This window comes from Triticum aestivum, chromosome 7A (genome assembly GCF_018294505.1).
Source record: "Triticum aestivum cultivar Chinese Spring chromosome 7A, IWGSC CS RefSeq v2.1, whole genome shotgun sequence".
Taxonomy (NCBI): domain Eukaryota; kingdom Viridiplantae; phylum Streptophyta; class Magnoliopsida; order Poales; family Poaceae; genus Triticum; species Triticum aestivum.
Genome location: NC_057812.1, coordinates 608,030,982 through 608,048,363, shown reverse-complemented (window position 1 = coordinate 608,048,363; position 17,382 = coordinate 608,030,982). Strand labels below are relative to the sequence as shown.

The 17,382-nt window shown below is 46.3% G+C and overlaps 1 pseudogene; it reads right to left on the bottom strand.

Annotated features, from left to right (window-relative positions):
* Positions 1-1,854: 1,854 nt before the first annotated feature.
* On the bottom strand, positions 1,855-16,180 carry LOC123153560 (tyrosine N-monooxygenase-like; annotated as a pseudogene).
* Positions 16,181-17,382: the final 1,202 nt, after the last annotated feature.

The window sequence follows — 17,382 nt, the reverse complement described above, 5'->3', positions numbered from 1 at the left end:
ACAATTCTAGCATGAATAATAAATATTTATCATCATATAAGGAAATATAAATAACAACTTTATTATTGCCTCTAGGGCATATTTCCTTCAGTGCCTCTAGCGGAATCACAACCGTGACTCTCGCGGAAGCAAAACCGTGCCTCTCACAGAAGGAAAAAAACAAAAAACACGTTTTTCTCCTTTTCGAAAGAGGCACGGCTGTGCCTTTCGTAAAATTACAACCGTGCCTCTCGCGAAAAAAATAGAAAACACGTTTTTTCTGTTTTTGAGAGGCACGGCCGTGACTTTCGCGAAAGCACAACCATGCCTCTTGCGGAAGAAAAAACACACGCTTTTTTGCGCAATTTTTTCAAATTTTTTGGCCTAAAAGCTATGGAAAATCAAAACATCGAAAAAACCCAGGAAAAAACCATTCAAAAAGCCAAAAGCGCATGCAGAAAAATTAAATTAAGAAGGGAGCGTCCAGAGCACCACACGTGGCGGGGCGGCTAAGAGCGCGCCAAGTGGCGCTGATCGTTGCGAGGCTACCGAAGGAGCCCTCCTCAACTAGTTGCTCCCTTTTTATTTTGTTGTTTTCGTTGTGTTTGGTTCGACTTCTGTTGTGCTGATTTTCTGGTTTTTTCTTCCAAGGTTTGATTCCATTCAGGTATTTCTTGGGCTTTTTGTTGGGTTTTTTTCCTTAAGGATTTTATTTTTGATTTTTATTTCAGTTTTCTTTTCTCCTTTTGATTTACTAGCACATATGCCTGTGTGTTGCAACGGGGGACAAACATTAGTCTTTGTCATCAAAATTAATTGCAAGAAATAGAAAAAATCCCTAGCGAGAGAGGTAACTCCCTAGTGGCACGTGCTTTGGTGGACACCTCGGCGTGTCATCACCCATGATTTCATGTTTCGTGAGTGTGGCGACGAGTTGGTTGTATGCGTCAAGTGTGGAAATTGCGAGTTCCTCCTCATCCTTAAATGCCTTCTCAGTCTACCCCACCCATCCGCTTCCGCCTTTGGTTTAAATTATAATGATTTAGCCCACGAGTCCTTTAATTATGCACCATGCACATCGACATGAGCTTGCAAGTTTAATAACATCTTTATTTCTTCCATTGGCCCATAATAGTCTTGAATCTTTAATCGGGTCTTCATGTCTTTCATTGGTCTACAATCTCATATATCTAGTTGGGTTTTCACTAGTTCCATTGGCCCATACTCACAGATCTTTAATCGTGTAAGTATTGCTTTCATTGGCCCATAATCTCAGATCTGATCACCCTCGAAATATGCATCCTCATTGCCTACCTCACTCTCTGAGTTTTTTTAATGTTTTTAGGCTGTTTATTGATTCCCATGACAATTTGCTAGCGTATATAAACTTGTAGAATTAAAAGTAAGAAAACTATGTGGTACTATTTAATTGATTAACCAAAATAAAAAGACTATTATAGGCTTCTATGATGCCCCGTCTGGGACTTGGGCCGGAAGAAACAACTCAAACGGAGTTGCCCTATATGCGCCGACCTACTTTCATCCTTCGTTGATGATAAAAGGAGCATCATCTTGTATACATTTAATCTCTATTTTTCCAATATTAATACCAGATGGGTGGTTGTTTGGCTAGCACGTGCTGTTCCAATGCTTTGCACAAGCCTAGGACGATCCAACGATGCATGAAAGAAACCGGCTTGCTTGTATGTGAAACGGACAAAACCAAAATTGCTAGCATACGTGAAAATCAATCGAAATGGAACGAACAAAGCGGGACAAAAAAAGAATATTTACTTCCTTTATTAGTAAGTACAGATTCATAAAAAAAATAGCTAGCATACTCGCCACACCGGTGATTCATAGCTCGTTATTTGCTCAACAATCAATGAGAGGATAGAGGTGCACTGGAAGACATGGCTCAACATGTAGCACTAGCGGCTTCTCTATGAAGAGGTCATGCTTGGACTCGCTGAGATTGATGGCCAACACCCTAGCCGGTTTGGTCCAGGTGAAGCCATGCAGGAGCCTGCCAAAGAGCATGACACTCATGGTTGTTCCTAGTGATGCCGCGATGCATCCCCGCCGTCCGGTGCTGAAGGAGATGAACCGCAATTCGCTCTCGGTAAGCACCACATTGATGTTGTCTCCCATATGGCGCCCGGGCTTGAAGTGGAGCAGTTCATCCCAGACGGTGGGGTTCCGGCCCAGGGCCAGCCGGCTGAGGATGACGTTGCTACCCTTGGGCACGCGGTAGCCCGCAACAATGGTGTCGACAATCGCGACATGCGGCAGGTTGAAGGGAGCGATTGGGTGGAGGCGAAATGCCTCACGTATGCAGGCCTTGAGATAGTTGAGCTGCATGATGTCTGACTCTTGCACCAGTCACTCGCGACTGACCACCCGGTCCATCTCCTCCACCGCCTTCGCCAGCAATTCTGGGTTGTTCACCATCTCCGCCAATGCCCACTCCACTGCGTTTGACGGGTTATCTATGGCCGCTAATATTATGCCCTACATGCATTCCATGGAGATAAATGTAAGTTATTACAATTTATTTCTTTTGCATAAAGAGAGATTACATTGAATAATTGGAATTTTAAATACAATTTAAGTTGAAATCACATCAAAATGGTAGAAAATTACAATAATGCTATGTTTAAACTATTAATTCACAATTTCTTATTCTATTGTTTCCATTTTCTAACACCTGCGAAATACGGTATAAGATCTAGTATTTAGCAGTGTGAGCTATTACCTTTTCTCATGGATGACGTATTAGTACCTTGTAGGACTATGAGGAAATTGGTCACTGAATTCAATCTAGGCCATTGAACCATCTTAAAATTTCTCATTAATTAATATTTTTCTTACCTTGGACCGTGCTTTGACCTCATCGATGTTGAGCAACGGCTTGCCGTCACCGTCGGCGAGCGTGACGAGAACGTTAAGGAAGTCCTGGACCCCGTCCTGCCTCTTTCCACTGTTCCACTGCCTCCAACACTCTTCGATGATCACGTCGTGCAGTCTATCCACTTTTGTGTTGGCATCCTTAATAATTTTCTCATGGCCGTCGAGATCTAGGCCAAGTAGACACGGGAGATAGTCGCTGTCACATCCCTAGCTTCTGGTAATGCTCTAGGCTAGCTTCATGTGTGCATCATGTTTAAATTCTGAAATTTGAACTGAGGAATTTTGGAAGCCTCAAAAACTTAAATAAAAGAGGGGCAAAAACCCTAGAAATCTCATTCATTGCTCCAAAATGCTCTCCTTAAATGTTTGATAATTTTTGGTAAGGGTTCTGGTCCCAACCAAAATATTGAACATTTTTAAGGAATTATTTTTGGGACTTTGGATTTAATTCATTAGCTATTTGAATTTGAATTATATTCATATAATTAGAATATAATTTCAAATACCCTTGAAATATTTTATAAGCTTTTGGAAAAGTCCATTAAGCAGCATAAATATTTTCAGAGGAGTTTTTGGCATTGTTCGAATTATTTTAAATTCAAAACAGTGGCAAAATAAATTAAAAAAAACAAAACAGAAATAATAGAGAGAGAGAGAGAGAAGGAAGTTACCTGGCGCCACTTACCTGGCCCAGCTGGCCAGCCAATCTGGCCGGCCCAGCCCACCTCCTCCCCCCCCCCTTGTCATCTTCCTCCTTTGCCAGGAGGACGAACAGAGGCGAGGCGTGGCGCGCGCCCGAGAGGCCTCGGCCACCTCCTGCTTCCCCCTGGCCACCTCCTGCTTCCTCTCGTCGCCCTGGACCCCGTCCGCGACGCCACGCACCCTCCCAGGCCTCGCACTCTCCCTGTGCCTTCTCCTCCCTTTCTCTGGCTCCCTCTCTCCTCCACCGAGCGGAGCCCCGTCGCCACCGACGCCGTCCGCCGCGGCCACCACCACCCCCTCTCCTCCCCGACGCGCTCCCGAGCTCCGCAGTGCCTCCCTCGACCTCCTCGACGTCTCACGCGACCAGAAGGGCCCCGAGCAGCCGCCATCGTCATCATCTCCAAGCTTCGGCCCCGGCGCCCTTCTCCGTCGATTCGGCCACTCCGGCGCGCCCCCGAGCCCACTAACCCTCCCTGCAGCTCCGCGGTGAGCCCTTGACCCGATTCCCCCTCTCCCCGTGCCCCACCTCCCTCCCTAGCCACCGTTCACAACGAGCCGAGAACCCCACGCCGCCGGCGATGTCGCCGCCGTCACTGCAGCCAGCAAGGCTCGAAACCGAGCACGGCACCGTGCTCCTAGCATCTTCAGGAGCTCGGCGAGCCCCTTAGCCATTCCTCCCGTCCTCTGTGGCCTCGCCCCGCTCGAACCCGAAGCTCCGGCCGCCACACTTGCCATCGCCGTCGTCGGCTCCGGCCACCCCAGCCGCGGCCACAGCCACCGCTGGACGCGCCGCGTCGCGGACGTTCTAATGAGCCAAACCGCGCGCCAAACCATCGCCCCTAGCTCAAATCCGAGTCGCGCCGCCGTGCGGAATGGTCGCCGCCGGCGATACTCCGGCGACCGCCGACGTGGCACGCTTAATTAGTGTTAATGACCCAACTAATTAAACCCACAGCCACTGACAGTGGGCCCCACCCCTGGTCAAACCCCAGTCAGCGCTGGGTTTGACCGGGATTAGCTCCTGTGTCACTGACGTGTGGCCCCCACACGTCAGGTTTGACCTGGGGCGCCCAGTTGACCCTGCTGACGTCACTGTGACGTGGGGCTGACGCAATAAGTATTTTCTGGATTTAAAAATAATCAGGAAATTCCAGAAAATAGCTAAAATTTCAATAAATTCATAGAAATTCAACCGTAACTCCAAATTAAATAAATTATATATGAAAAATTATCAGAAAAATTCAAGGAATCCATCTGTACCATTTTCATGCATGTTGGAACAACTTATAGCTGCTGTTTAGCACAAATCAATTAAATGGCATTTGAATAATCACATATGGAGTTTGAATTTGAATCTTGTATTCAAACCAACTTCATTTAATCTGTTGCTAGTTGCATTAGCCCAAAACACATTCATTTTGCCATGTCATGATCATGCATCATATTGTGCATTGCATTGATTGTGTTCCCTTCTGTGTTGCCGGTATTTGTCCCCTCTCGATAGACGTGATACCGAGGATGTGATCGTTGACACTGATGAAGACTCAATGTTATCTTCAGAAGTGCCAGGCAAGCAAAACCCCCTTGTTCATTCCGATACAATCCCACTCTCTCGCTCCTGCTCTCTTTTACTGCATTAGGACAACAACGATTCAACTGTTACTTGCTGCGGTAGCTGAACCCCTTTATCCTTTGCATGACCTGTCATTGTCACAGTAAATAGATGAAACCCACTAGCATGAGTAGGAGTTGTTTGAGCCCTGATGTGCCTACTCATTTATGTTTGTTGTCATGCCTGCTACTGCTTAGAGTTGAGTCGGGTCTGATTCATCGGGGATGAATCAGAGGCGTGTGAACCTGTCCTACTGTGTGTGAGCTAAGTGTGTGAACACGATTTGGTAAAGGTAGCGGTGAGAGGCCATGTAGGAGTACATGGTGGGTTGTCTCATTGCAGCCGTCCTCAGGAACTGAGTTATGTGTTTGTGATCCATGATTCAGCTACTACCACGCATTGGGCCCGAAACCAATGGACCCTCTCGGCTTCTTAATCACCCTTGTCCTCTGTCCAGGAGTTGCAAGTAGTTTCTGGTGTTTGTAGTATGCTGGAGGCCGTGCGCAGCGCTGACCGTAGGGGTGGGCTGTGATGCGGTAGGCACGTGGCCGGGTAAACCGGGCGCCCGTTTGGTGTCACGGAACCCTGTTCACATCGTTTGGGGCTGTGAGCGAAACTCCGGCCGGATCTCCTCATGGATGGAACCCGAATAGGCGATAAACCTGGACTAGAGACTCGAGTGTTTAGGCAGGCCGTGGCCGACACCCACGTTGGGCTTCCGCTTGAAGGTTGCCGAGTACATGTCGTGTAAACGGCGGTAAGTGGTGAGAGCGTGTGTGAGGAAGTACACCCCTGCAGGGTTAATATGATCTATTCGAATAGCCGTGTCCGCGGAAAAGGACTTCTGGGTTGCTTATATCAGTTCATAGACAAGTGAAAGTGGATACTCTAAAATACGCAAGATAAGCATGAGTGCCATGGATGGCGTTCTCATAGGGAGACGGGAGCGGTTCCATAGTGGTGTATTGATATGGTGAATATGTGGACTCGTGTGCGCCACCTCAAAAGAGTTACTTGCAGTCGTAGTTCAGGATAGCCACCGAGTCAAAGCTGGCTTGCTGCAGTTAAACCCCACCATCCCTTTGTTCATAATGATGCATATGTAGATAGTTCTGATGTAAGTCTTGCTGGGTACATTTGTACTCACGTTTGCCTATTTTATGTTTTTGCAGAGAGACTTCAGTCTCACTAGTATTTCCGCGTGGTCTTCGACCTTTAGCTTGTTACCTCAGCTACGATCTTGTGCCTCGGCAGGATTTGGTAGATAGTCAGGCTTCTCAGCCTTTTTCATTTATAGATGTCTGTACTCAGACATGATAGCTTCCGCTTGTGCTTTGTTTCGTATGCTCTGAATGTTGGGTCATGAGACCCATGTTTGTAATATCTCGCTCCTCGGAGCCTATTGATAAATTACTTGAGTCATAGAGTCATGTTGTGATGCCATGTTGTATTTGCACATATCGAGCATATTGTGTGTATGTTATTGAAATGCTTGGTATGTGTGGGATCTGACCATCTAGTTGTTTATCTTTAGTAGCCTCTCTTACCGGGAAATGTCTCCTAGTGTTTCCACCGAGCCATGGTAGCTCGCTACCGCTCCGGAACACTTAGGCTGGCCGGCATGTGTCCTTCTTCGTTCCTGTGTCTGTCCCTTCGGGGAAATGTCACGCGATGGATACCGGAGTCCTGTCAGCCTGCTACAGCCCGGTTCACCGGAGTCCTGCTAGCCAGTGCTACAGCCTGGATTCACTCGCTGATGACCGACACGTTCGATGCTGGGTCATGGATGCCTGTCCCTGTAAGTCTGTGCCACTTTGGGTTTACGACTAGCCATGTCAGCCCGGGCTCCTTATCATATGGATGCTAGCGACACTGTCATATACGTGTGCCAAAAGGCGCAAACGGTCCCGGGCTAAGGTAAGGCGACACCCGTGGGAATACCGTGCGTGAGGCCGCAAAGTGATATGAGGTGTTACATGCTAGATCGATGTGGCATTGAGTCGGGGTCCTGACAGCGTTGGTATCAGAGCTTGACTGCCTGTAGGATTACCAAGCCAAACTGGTCGATGTTGAGTCTAGAAATTCTTTAGTTATATGTAGGGGAATTGATTGTGGGATGGAACGTAAGGCTCTTTTTACTCCTTATACCTCATGGCCTTCTGATCTGAGTCATCATCTTCTCTTCTACGGGGATTAAGAACTAGGCTATCCCTTCTTTCTATTAGGATCACGTGTTACTAATCAGTGGACTTATAAGATTGTTGGATTTAAGTCTCAGTTCAGTTCCTACTACTTCCGTATGTTAATTATTGATCTCGAAACCTTGATATTGTGCTTCTGAGTGGTTATGCCACCATTTTTGTGAATGTCTCAAATCTTTTCTGAGCATTTACAGCCGTTATGCTATCCGAGTCATCCCGGATTTCTAAGTAGTCTGATGCATTTGCAAATCCTTTCTTCCCGTTTCAATGTTCCCATGGGCCAGATTAACCACACTAATCAGTGAGTTGAGGTACTCCGTTACCTTGACATATATGTTGGAGATATTATTATGACCCTAGGTGTCTTAGGGGATCATCTAGTAATTTAGCCATGATTTGTGTTCCCAGTGTGATGATTCTGGCCATCATTCTCGAAAGCATCCCGTGATGCTACTTAGTAATAGGTATTCTGTTCCTGGGTTCTTGAACCCGAGATTCACTCTACCTACTTCATGTTGATAGTAATTGCTAGTGCCTTTAGGATATTAGTAACCTTTGCGATAGTCCTTGAAGTCCGTGGTATCTTCTTCTTCCAAATACCATGAACTACTTATGGCAGAAGTTCCTCGTTGAACTGAAATATCACAACAGGATTATTCTTGATGAGTTCTCCATTATATATTGTGGCTCTGCCAGTTCTACCTTTCTGCATGGGTTATCCGGAAGAAATATGTTGAACTTCGTTTGACATGCTAATCCATGCATCCACAACTCAGAAAATCATATGTTCTTTTGAGTTGTCCCATCTTAGTTGTTTCCGACCCTCGCCTATCAATTGATAGTCAAGAGTATGCGTGCATTCGTTCGTCGATGCCTATTACCCTTGTGGTCCGCCAAGCCATTCTATTTCAGAATGAATAGGAGAAACAAACTCCAGAATCTCATCCATATCTAGGATTGGGTCAAAGCAATTGTATTCCGCAGATCAAAATGCCAATCCAGCTTCTGGTCTGTTCTACCTTGAAGTATTACCATCTTTATATCAGGAATATCATGGGAATTGCACACCATCTTATGAATTCTTGACGCAGTAATACTTCTGATCATCATTGATAATTTCTTGGTTTCCGTGTTATTGTAACCGGAATGCCGACAAATGAATCATGGCGTGTGAAATCAATACAGCTAGCAACTCCATTGCTTGGTAGTTAAATGGACGATAACCTCATTCTTAGCGTGTTGATTATTGAATCGTCACCCTAAGGTTGATTGTGCTACCTAGTCCTTATTTTTGGTGCACTCTCCGATCAGTGAGTTAGGATAGTGCCAATCCTTGCTTATTTGATCATATCGTCTTGCCCTGAAAAGTAAGATTGTTCTCGAGCTTAGTAACATACCGGTGGTTCGTGATTTTCTGAATGTCTTCCCGGAAGTATTACCAGGTTGTCACCTGACTGCTATGTTGAGCTCGTGATCAAGTCGGGTTCTTGTGAACCACCCTTTCTCCAAGAATCTGTGATGGATATCCCGGAGCTAGTTGGTTAAGCTAGACAACAACTTGGAGATCTGGAAGATAAAAGCTTGCCTGACTTAGTCCGTTCCAAAGGGATATTCTTGTGTAGTGTGTGTTGAAGAAAGATGATATCTTCATCGATTGGTCCCTGTGATCAGTTGCTGGACCTATTGTCTTATCAAAGCCTTGATTTGAGTATGGGCTATCCTCAAATCAAGTCAGAACCAACGATGTTCGTAATGTTGTCTTACTCGTGGATTTTCCTCGAGCATACACCATTACATCTTTTGGTCTGATCAATGCTATCACTGTGTTCACTTAACTATGGAATTCCTTTTATATGGAAACCTGGATGAATTGTTGTTGAGCCCATCGACAACATCCTTGTCTCCTCCATAATTTTGCTGAACATTAAGCTAGTGTTGGAAACTTTTGAAAGCATTTTCTTCATGCTAGCTCATGAAGTACTTGTTTGATGAAAGGAGTGACTTCCTCTTATACACGTGCATTTGGTGAAAGTTGCCGCCGTGAGTTTGAGAAAGTTTGTTTTGTTTCCTTTGGAATCATCCCAAATTAGTCATGCACACGTGCGAAGTATTCTGTAGTCTGGAGACTTGCAACCTTCATTCTATATGTGTCCCTAGCACACTAAGCCACTGATTGACTTGTCCAAGGAAAAGAAGTCTATGCTTGGGATCTAATCCATGGACTTGCGTAAAGACTTCGATATCCTCGATGATGGTTCCCTACCAGAACTCGGTAGTGTTTTATTGTAAGACTACCATGTGGGCATGCTTGTCTGGGACAACGTGTTCACATGTTTGTAGCAGAACCAGCTCATGTTTTGGAGCTTACTATCGTAGTTCATTTCCCGAGAATCTCGCAACGTCATCCCGTCGATTTGTGTTGCAAACTTTCGTTTTTCTTCCTAGACTCGATGAGTCTGGAATATCCTGACACCAACCAGATCTGAATCTCAGGCAGATATGATGGTTGGAATATTTCCCAAGAATTATAATATTGGTCGCGCAATAACCGGTAAAGTGGATGTCGTGGCCAACACACACCAGCCGGAAGACCTGTTATTATAATATCTTGATTGATGAAGTTGGCCACCTCCCCATAGGGATTTCGTAGGATTACTCCCTAGTTGCCCCTATGGATTTCTGTGTTCCGAAGTCCGACCTTTTTACTTGATGTTCTAGATATCAAACCATATCTATGGGTGGATTACGCTAGCACATCAAGGAGAACATTAGAAGCGGAGTGCTAAATGTCTCTCAGTCGATCATCCAGATTTTATTTGCTTGGCCTCGCTAAGGTGAAATCTGAGAAAGTGTTATCCTCCTTTGCATCTGCATCGTCCATCGCTATTCATCATGGTAGTATGTTGTGTTGTCAGCACCCTTGACACAGATGTTGATAAAACCTTGATGATTGTGGAAATGCTCAAGTTCTTGAGAGCACGCACAAGTGCTACGTGTTATCATCGGCACTAATTGGGATGCTCTCAGTTCCCTCGGCAATGCTATGACCTTCTCAAACAGTGAATTCACTCTCTATTGTTGGGTTCTTCCCCAGTTACCAGAATCATTCCCAGCATTTGCATTTTGTTCCCAGCTTGCACCGCCAATGTGCCATTCTACCATGGGTCTCTTCCATTTCCGGTGATAAGCAAAATTCATCCATTACGTTGTCTTCAACAAGGTAATCCACATCATCCAAGTCCGAGTATGCCATTCTACCGACCCCCCTCCAAACGATCGCTCGAGAATTGCCTTAGGCTAGTTTAAAGAGTTTCAATGATCTCTGAATCAAAGGTAATTCTTTTTGCCACTTAAGGGGATATATCTACGAGTCACCATCCCTAAGGTGCCTCGTTGTGGTATCATGGCAACTCAACTCCTCGCCACGTTGACAATCGATTACCACCTTCTTAAGCGTGAAATTGTTGTCCACCTAGTGAACCTTCGTCATCCATTTCTTTCCACCCCTCTTGATGTGTATCTCGTGTCTCAACCCGAGATATGGTTCTATGTCTCATTCCGTGAGTTAATTCTGAGTTGTTCGTTCTTTGAGAAGATTAATTCTTCTAGAGTTTTCCTTCCCTCTTCTTGTCATGTTAGTTGGAGTTCTCAGAGAAAGACTTCAAGACAATGATGGTGATCGAATCAACATTCCTATGAAGTGCAACCTGGATCGTGAAGATTGTACTAGTTGCGTTCCCCCTTCACCTTACCCTACGCTTGAATCTCGGGACGAGATTTTTGTTTAGTGGGGGTGAGTTGTCACATCCCTAGCTTCTGGTAATGCTCTAGGCTAGCTTCATGTGTGCATCATGTTTAAATTCTGAAATTTGAACTGAGGAATTTTGGAAGCCTCAAAAACTTAAATAAAAGAGGGGCAAAAACCCTAGAAATCTCATTCATTGCTCCAAAATGCTCTCCTTAAATGTTTGATAATTTTTGGTAAGGGTTCTGGTCCCAACCAAAATATTGAACATTTTTAAGGAATTATTTTTGGGACTTTGGATTTAATTCATTAGCTATTTGAATTTGAATTATATTCATATAATTAGAATATAATTTCAAATACCCTTGAAATATTTTATAAGCTTTTGGAAAAGTCCATTAAGCAGCATAAATATTTTCAGAGGAGTTTTTGGCATTGTTTGAATTATTTTAAATTCAAAACAGTGGCAAAATAAATTAAAAAAAAACAAAACAGAAATAATAGAGAGAGAGAGAGAAGGAAGTTACCTGGCGCCACTTACCTGGCCCAGCTGGCCAGCCAATCTGGCCGGCCCAGCCCACCTCCTCTCCCCCCCTTGTCATCTTCCTCCTTTGCCAGGAGGACGAACAGAGGCGAGGCGTGGCGCGCGCCCGAGAGGCCTCGGCCACCTCCTGCTTCCCCCTGGCCACCTCCTGCTTCCTCTCGTCGCCCTGGACCCCGTCCGCGACGCCACGCACCCTCCCAGGCCTCGCACTCTCCCCGTGCCTTCTCCTCCCTTTCTCTGGCTCCCTCTCTCCTCCACCGAGCGGAGCCCCGTCGCCACCGACGCCGTCCGCCGCGGCCACCACCACCCCCTCTCCTCCCCGACGCGCTCCCAAGCTCCGCAGTGCCTCCCTTGACCTCCTCGACGTCTCACGCGACCAGAAGGGCCCCGAGCAGCCGCCATCGTCATCATCTCCAAGCTTCGGCCCCGGCGCCCTTCTCCCTCGATTCGGCCACTCCGGCGCGCCCCCGAGCCCACTAACCCTCCTTGCAGCTCCGCGGTGAGCCCTTGACCCGATTCCCCCTCTCCCCGTGCCCCACCTCCCTCCCTAGCCGCCGTTCACAACGAGCCGAGAACCCCACGCCGCCGGCGATGTCGCCGCCGTCACTGCAGCCAGCAAGGCTCGAAACCGAGCACGGCACCGTGCTCCTAGCATCTTCAGGAGCTCGGCGAGCTCCTTAGCCATTCCTCCCGTCCTCTGTGGCCTCGCCCCGCTCGAACCCGAAGCTCCGGCCGCCGCACTTGCCATCGCCGTCGTCGGCTCCGGCCACCCCAGCCGCGACCACAGCCACCGCTGGACGCGCCGCGTCGCGGACGTTCTAATGAGCCAAACCGCGCGCCAAACCATCGCCCCTAGCTCAAATCCGAGCCGCGCCGCCGTGCGGAATGGTCGCCACCGGCGATACTCCGGCGACCGCCGACGTGGCACGCTTAATTAGTGTTAATGACCCAACTAATTAAACCCACAGCCACTGACAGTGGGCCCCACCCCTGGTCAAACCCCAGTCAGCGCTGGGTTTGACCGGGATTAGCTCCTGTGTCACTGACGTGTGGCCCCCACACGTCAGGTTTGACCTGGGGCGCCCAGTTGACTCTGCTGACGTCACTGTGACGTGGGGCTGACGCAATAAGTATTTTCTGGATTTAAAAATAATCAGGAAATTCCAGAAAATAGCTAAAACTTCAATAAATTCATAGAAATTCAACCATAACTCCAAATTAAATAAATTATATATGAAAAATTATCAGAAAAATTCAAGGAATCCATCTGTACCATTTTCATGCATGTTAGAACAACTTATAGCTGCTGTTTAGCACAAATCAATTAAATGGCATTTGAATAATCACATATGGAGTTTGAATTTGAATCTTGTATTCAAACCAACTTCATTTAATCTGTTGCTAGTTGCATTAGCCCAAAACACATTCATTTTGCCATGTCATGATCATGCATCATATTGTGCATTGCATTGATTGTGTTCCCTTCTGTGTTGCCGGTATTTGTCCCCTCTCGATAGACGTGATACCGAGGATGTGATCGTTGACACTGATGAAGACTCAATGTTATCTTCAGAAGTGCCAGGCAAGCAAAACCCCCTTGTTCATTCCGATACAATCCCACTCTCTCGCTCCTGCTCTCTTTTAATGCATTAGGACAACAACGATTCAACTGTTACTTGCTGCGGTAGCTGAACCCCTTTATCCTTTGCATGACCTGTCATTGTCACAGTAAATAGATGAAACCCACTAGCATGAGTAGGAGTTGTTTGAGCCCTGATGTGCCTACTCATTTATGTTTGTTGTCATGCCTGCTACTGCTTAGAGTTGAGTCGGGTCTGATTCATCGGGGATGAATCAGAGGCGTGTGAACCTGTCCTACTGTGTGTGAGCTAAGTGTGTGAACACGATTTGGTAAAGGTAGCGGTGAGAGGCCATGTAGGAGTACATGGTGGGTTGTCTCATTGCAGCCGTCCTCAGGAACTGAGTTCTATGTTTGTGATCCATGATTCAGCTACTACCACGCATTGGGCCCGAAACCAATGGACCCTCTCGGCTTCTTAATCACCCTTGTCCTCTGTCCAGGAGTTGCAAGTAGTTTCTGGTGTTTGTAGTATGCTGGAGGCCGTGCGCAGCGCTGACCGTAGGGGTGGGCTGTGATGCGGTAGGCACGTGGCCGGGTAAACTGGGCACCCGTTTGGTGTCACGGAACCCTGTTCACATCGTTTGGGGCTGTGAGCGAAACTCCGGCCGGATCTCCTCATGGATGGAACCCGAATAGGCGATAAACCTGGACTAGAGACTCGAGTGTTTAGGCAGGCCGTGGCCGACACCCACGTTGGGCTTCCGCTTGAAGGTTGCCGAGTACATGTCGTGTAAACGGCGGTAAGTGGTGAGAGCGTGTGTGAAGAAGTACACCCCTGCAGAGTTAATATGATCTATTCGAATAGCCGTGTCCGCGGAAAAGGACATCTGGGTTGCTTATATCAGTTCATAGACAAGTGAAAGTGGATACTCTAAAATACGCAAGATAAGCATGAGTGCTATGGATGGCGTTCTCGTAGGGAGACGGGAGCGGTTCCATAGTGGTGTATTGATATGGTGAATATGTGGACTCGTGTGTGCCACCTCAAAAGAGTTACTTGCAGTCGTAGTTCAGGATAGCCACCGAGTCAAAGCTGGCTTGCTGCAGTTAAACCCCACCATCCCTTTGTTGATAATGATGCATATGTAGATAGTTCTGATGTAAGTCTTGCTGGGTACATTTGTACTCACATTTGCCTATTTTATGTTTTTGCAGAGAGACTTCAGTCTCACTAGTATTTCCGCGTGGTCTTCGACGTTTAGCTTGTTACCTCAGCTACGATCTTGTGCCTCGGCAGGATTTGGTAGATAGTCAGGCTTCTCAGCCTTTTTCATTTATAGATGTCTGTACTCAGACATGATAGCTTCCGCTTGTGCTTTGTTTCGTATGCTCTGAATGTTGGGTCATGAGACCCATGTTTGTAATATCTCGCTCCTCGGAGCCTATTGATAAATTACTTGAGTCATAGAGTCATGTTGTGATGCCATGTTGTATTTGCACATATCGAGCATATTGTGTGTATGTTATTGAAATGCTTGGTATGTGTGGGATCTGACCATCTAGTTGTTTATCTTTAGTAGCCTCTCTTACCGGGAAATGTCTCCTAGTGTTTCCACCAAGCCATGGTAGCTCGCTACCGCTCCGGAACACTTAGGCTGGCCGGCATGTGTCCTTCTTCGTTCCTGTGTCTGTCCCTTCGGGGAAATGTCACGCGATGGATACCGGAGTCCTGTTAGCCTGCTACAGCCCGGTTCACCGGAGTCCTGCTAGCCAGTGCTACAGCCTGGATTCACTCGCTGATGACCGACACGTTCGATGCTGGGTCATGGATGCCTGTCCCTGTAAGTCTGTGCCACTTTGGGTTTACGACTAGCCATGTCAGCCCGGGCTCCTTATCATATGGATGCTAGCGACACTATCATATACGTGTGCCAAAAGGCGCAAACGGTCCCGGGCTAAGGTAAGGCGACACCCGTGGGAATACCGAGCGTGAGGCCGCAAAGTGATATGAGGTGTTACATGCTAGATCGATGTGGCATTGAGTCGGGGTCCTGACCGTCGCTGACGTAGAACGCAAAGGTGAACCCTAGGAGGGCGAAGGAAGCATCCATGTGCTCCACCTCCATCGGCCCCGGCCCGCCGTACGGCTGAGGCTCCCCGAGGTACCGCTGGCCGAAGACAAGCCGGCAGATGACGTTGCCGCAGTAATGCCGTGCGACGTGCCTGACATTGACGTTGGCTAGTCCCGACGTTAAAGATGACAACCCCCTGGCAGTGAGGTTATAGATGTAGCGTGTCAAGTTGTCAGATTCGTCGGCGCGCTTGTCGTGGAGCCACTTGTGACGGGAGGGGCAGATGATCTCAGAGGTGAGCACCTTGCGCATCTTCATCCACTGGTCACCGAACGGCGAGAGCACGGCGTCCTTGTACCCGCTGCTGATGGTGCCAGAGGCGAAGGTGAGTGGGAGGGATGAGAAGTTTTTGTCCTGCTTCTTGAGCACCTCCCTTGCGATCTTGGGACATGTGATCGGGACGACGTGGACGCCACCGAGGCGGAAGAAGGTGATGTCGGTGCCCATATCCTTCATCACGCGATGGATCCAATGGAACGCTGGCTTGTTGAGCACCATCTCGGGCAGGCTACCCACCACTGGCCATGGCCATGGCCCCGGCGGAAGTGGAAGTGGCACCGTCGCCGATGAGCATGTGCCACTATGGACCTTGCTCTTGGTAATGACAAGGTATATGAGCGTTATTACGATGAGCAGCTGGGACACAACAAAGCAGCAGCAAGCCAGTATTGTGGAGACTATTGCTTGAAGAGTGCACACATGCTTGCGAGGTAGCTTCCCTTGTTATCGTTGCGTAGGGAAGCCAACTTTGCTCTCCGTGTTGTTCTACCCATGAGGGCGAGACCCCTCTTTATATGTTACCTCCGTCCCAAAAAATTGGCTTAGATTTATTAAATACGAAGGTATCTACATATCTAACATTAAAACATGTCTAGATATATTCCTCATGTGTGGATTGGTCGTTTACCACATTTATCACATGGCATTTCAAATGTATTTATCCTGATACTACTAATAATAATTGTCTACAAAATGAAAAATCTTCTAATTGTAGATTGTCTTATATTTATTTAGATACGAAGGCTGATACTAATAATATTAATTGTCTATCCAAACGTAGTCAAAACATAATAAAAAGCTTCTATTTATAGATTGCCTTATATTTATCTATATACGAAGGTTGATACTAATAATGATAACTGTCTATCCCAACTTAATCAAAACAGAATAAAAAATCTTCTATTTATAGATTGTCTTAGTTTATGTAGATACGAAGGATGATATTAATAATAATGATTGTCTATCCAAAAGTAATCAAAATACAATAAAAACATCTCCTATTTGTAGATTATCGAGAGTACTTATCTGAAAACTCACCATAATTGTCTTCCAAAAGTATTTGAGACGCCAGGATGATGGACTATATGGGCAGCTTTCGGTTTGAAGAGATGGTGGGACCATGCATCCGAGATTCAATGAGATGCTACATAGAGACCTCCCAGTTAGCGCTGTACGCGCCAGCGAACGACGGAGCGCGTAACCCCCGCTCCCCCGCGCTGCCTCATGGGCTGGCGCATGTATGGGTAGGGAAAGCGGAAGCATCTATTTTTTGCTTTTTTAAATTGTTTTCCATTGTAAGACTAATTCGGGATTTCAATATAGTTACCACTTGTGAAATGTTCGTGAATTCGAAAATTGTTGATGATTTGAAAAAAATGTTCGCGAAATGATAAATGTTGATGGAATTAAAAAATGTTCACCAAATTCCAAAACATTTCATGAATTCAAAAAATGTTCGTGATTTCAAAGGAATGTTCATTTTTTGAATTTGATGAACATATTTTGAACATCAATAAACAAATTTGGCATTTTATAAACATTTTTTTAATTAGATGAACAAAATTTGTATTCAAGAACATTTTTTGAACAAAATTTGAATTTGATGAGCAGATTTGTAATTCAGTGAACAACTTTTGAATGTGATGAACATTTTTTGAAAACAATGAACAAAAAAAGGATCTGATGAACACATTTT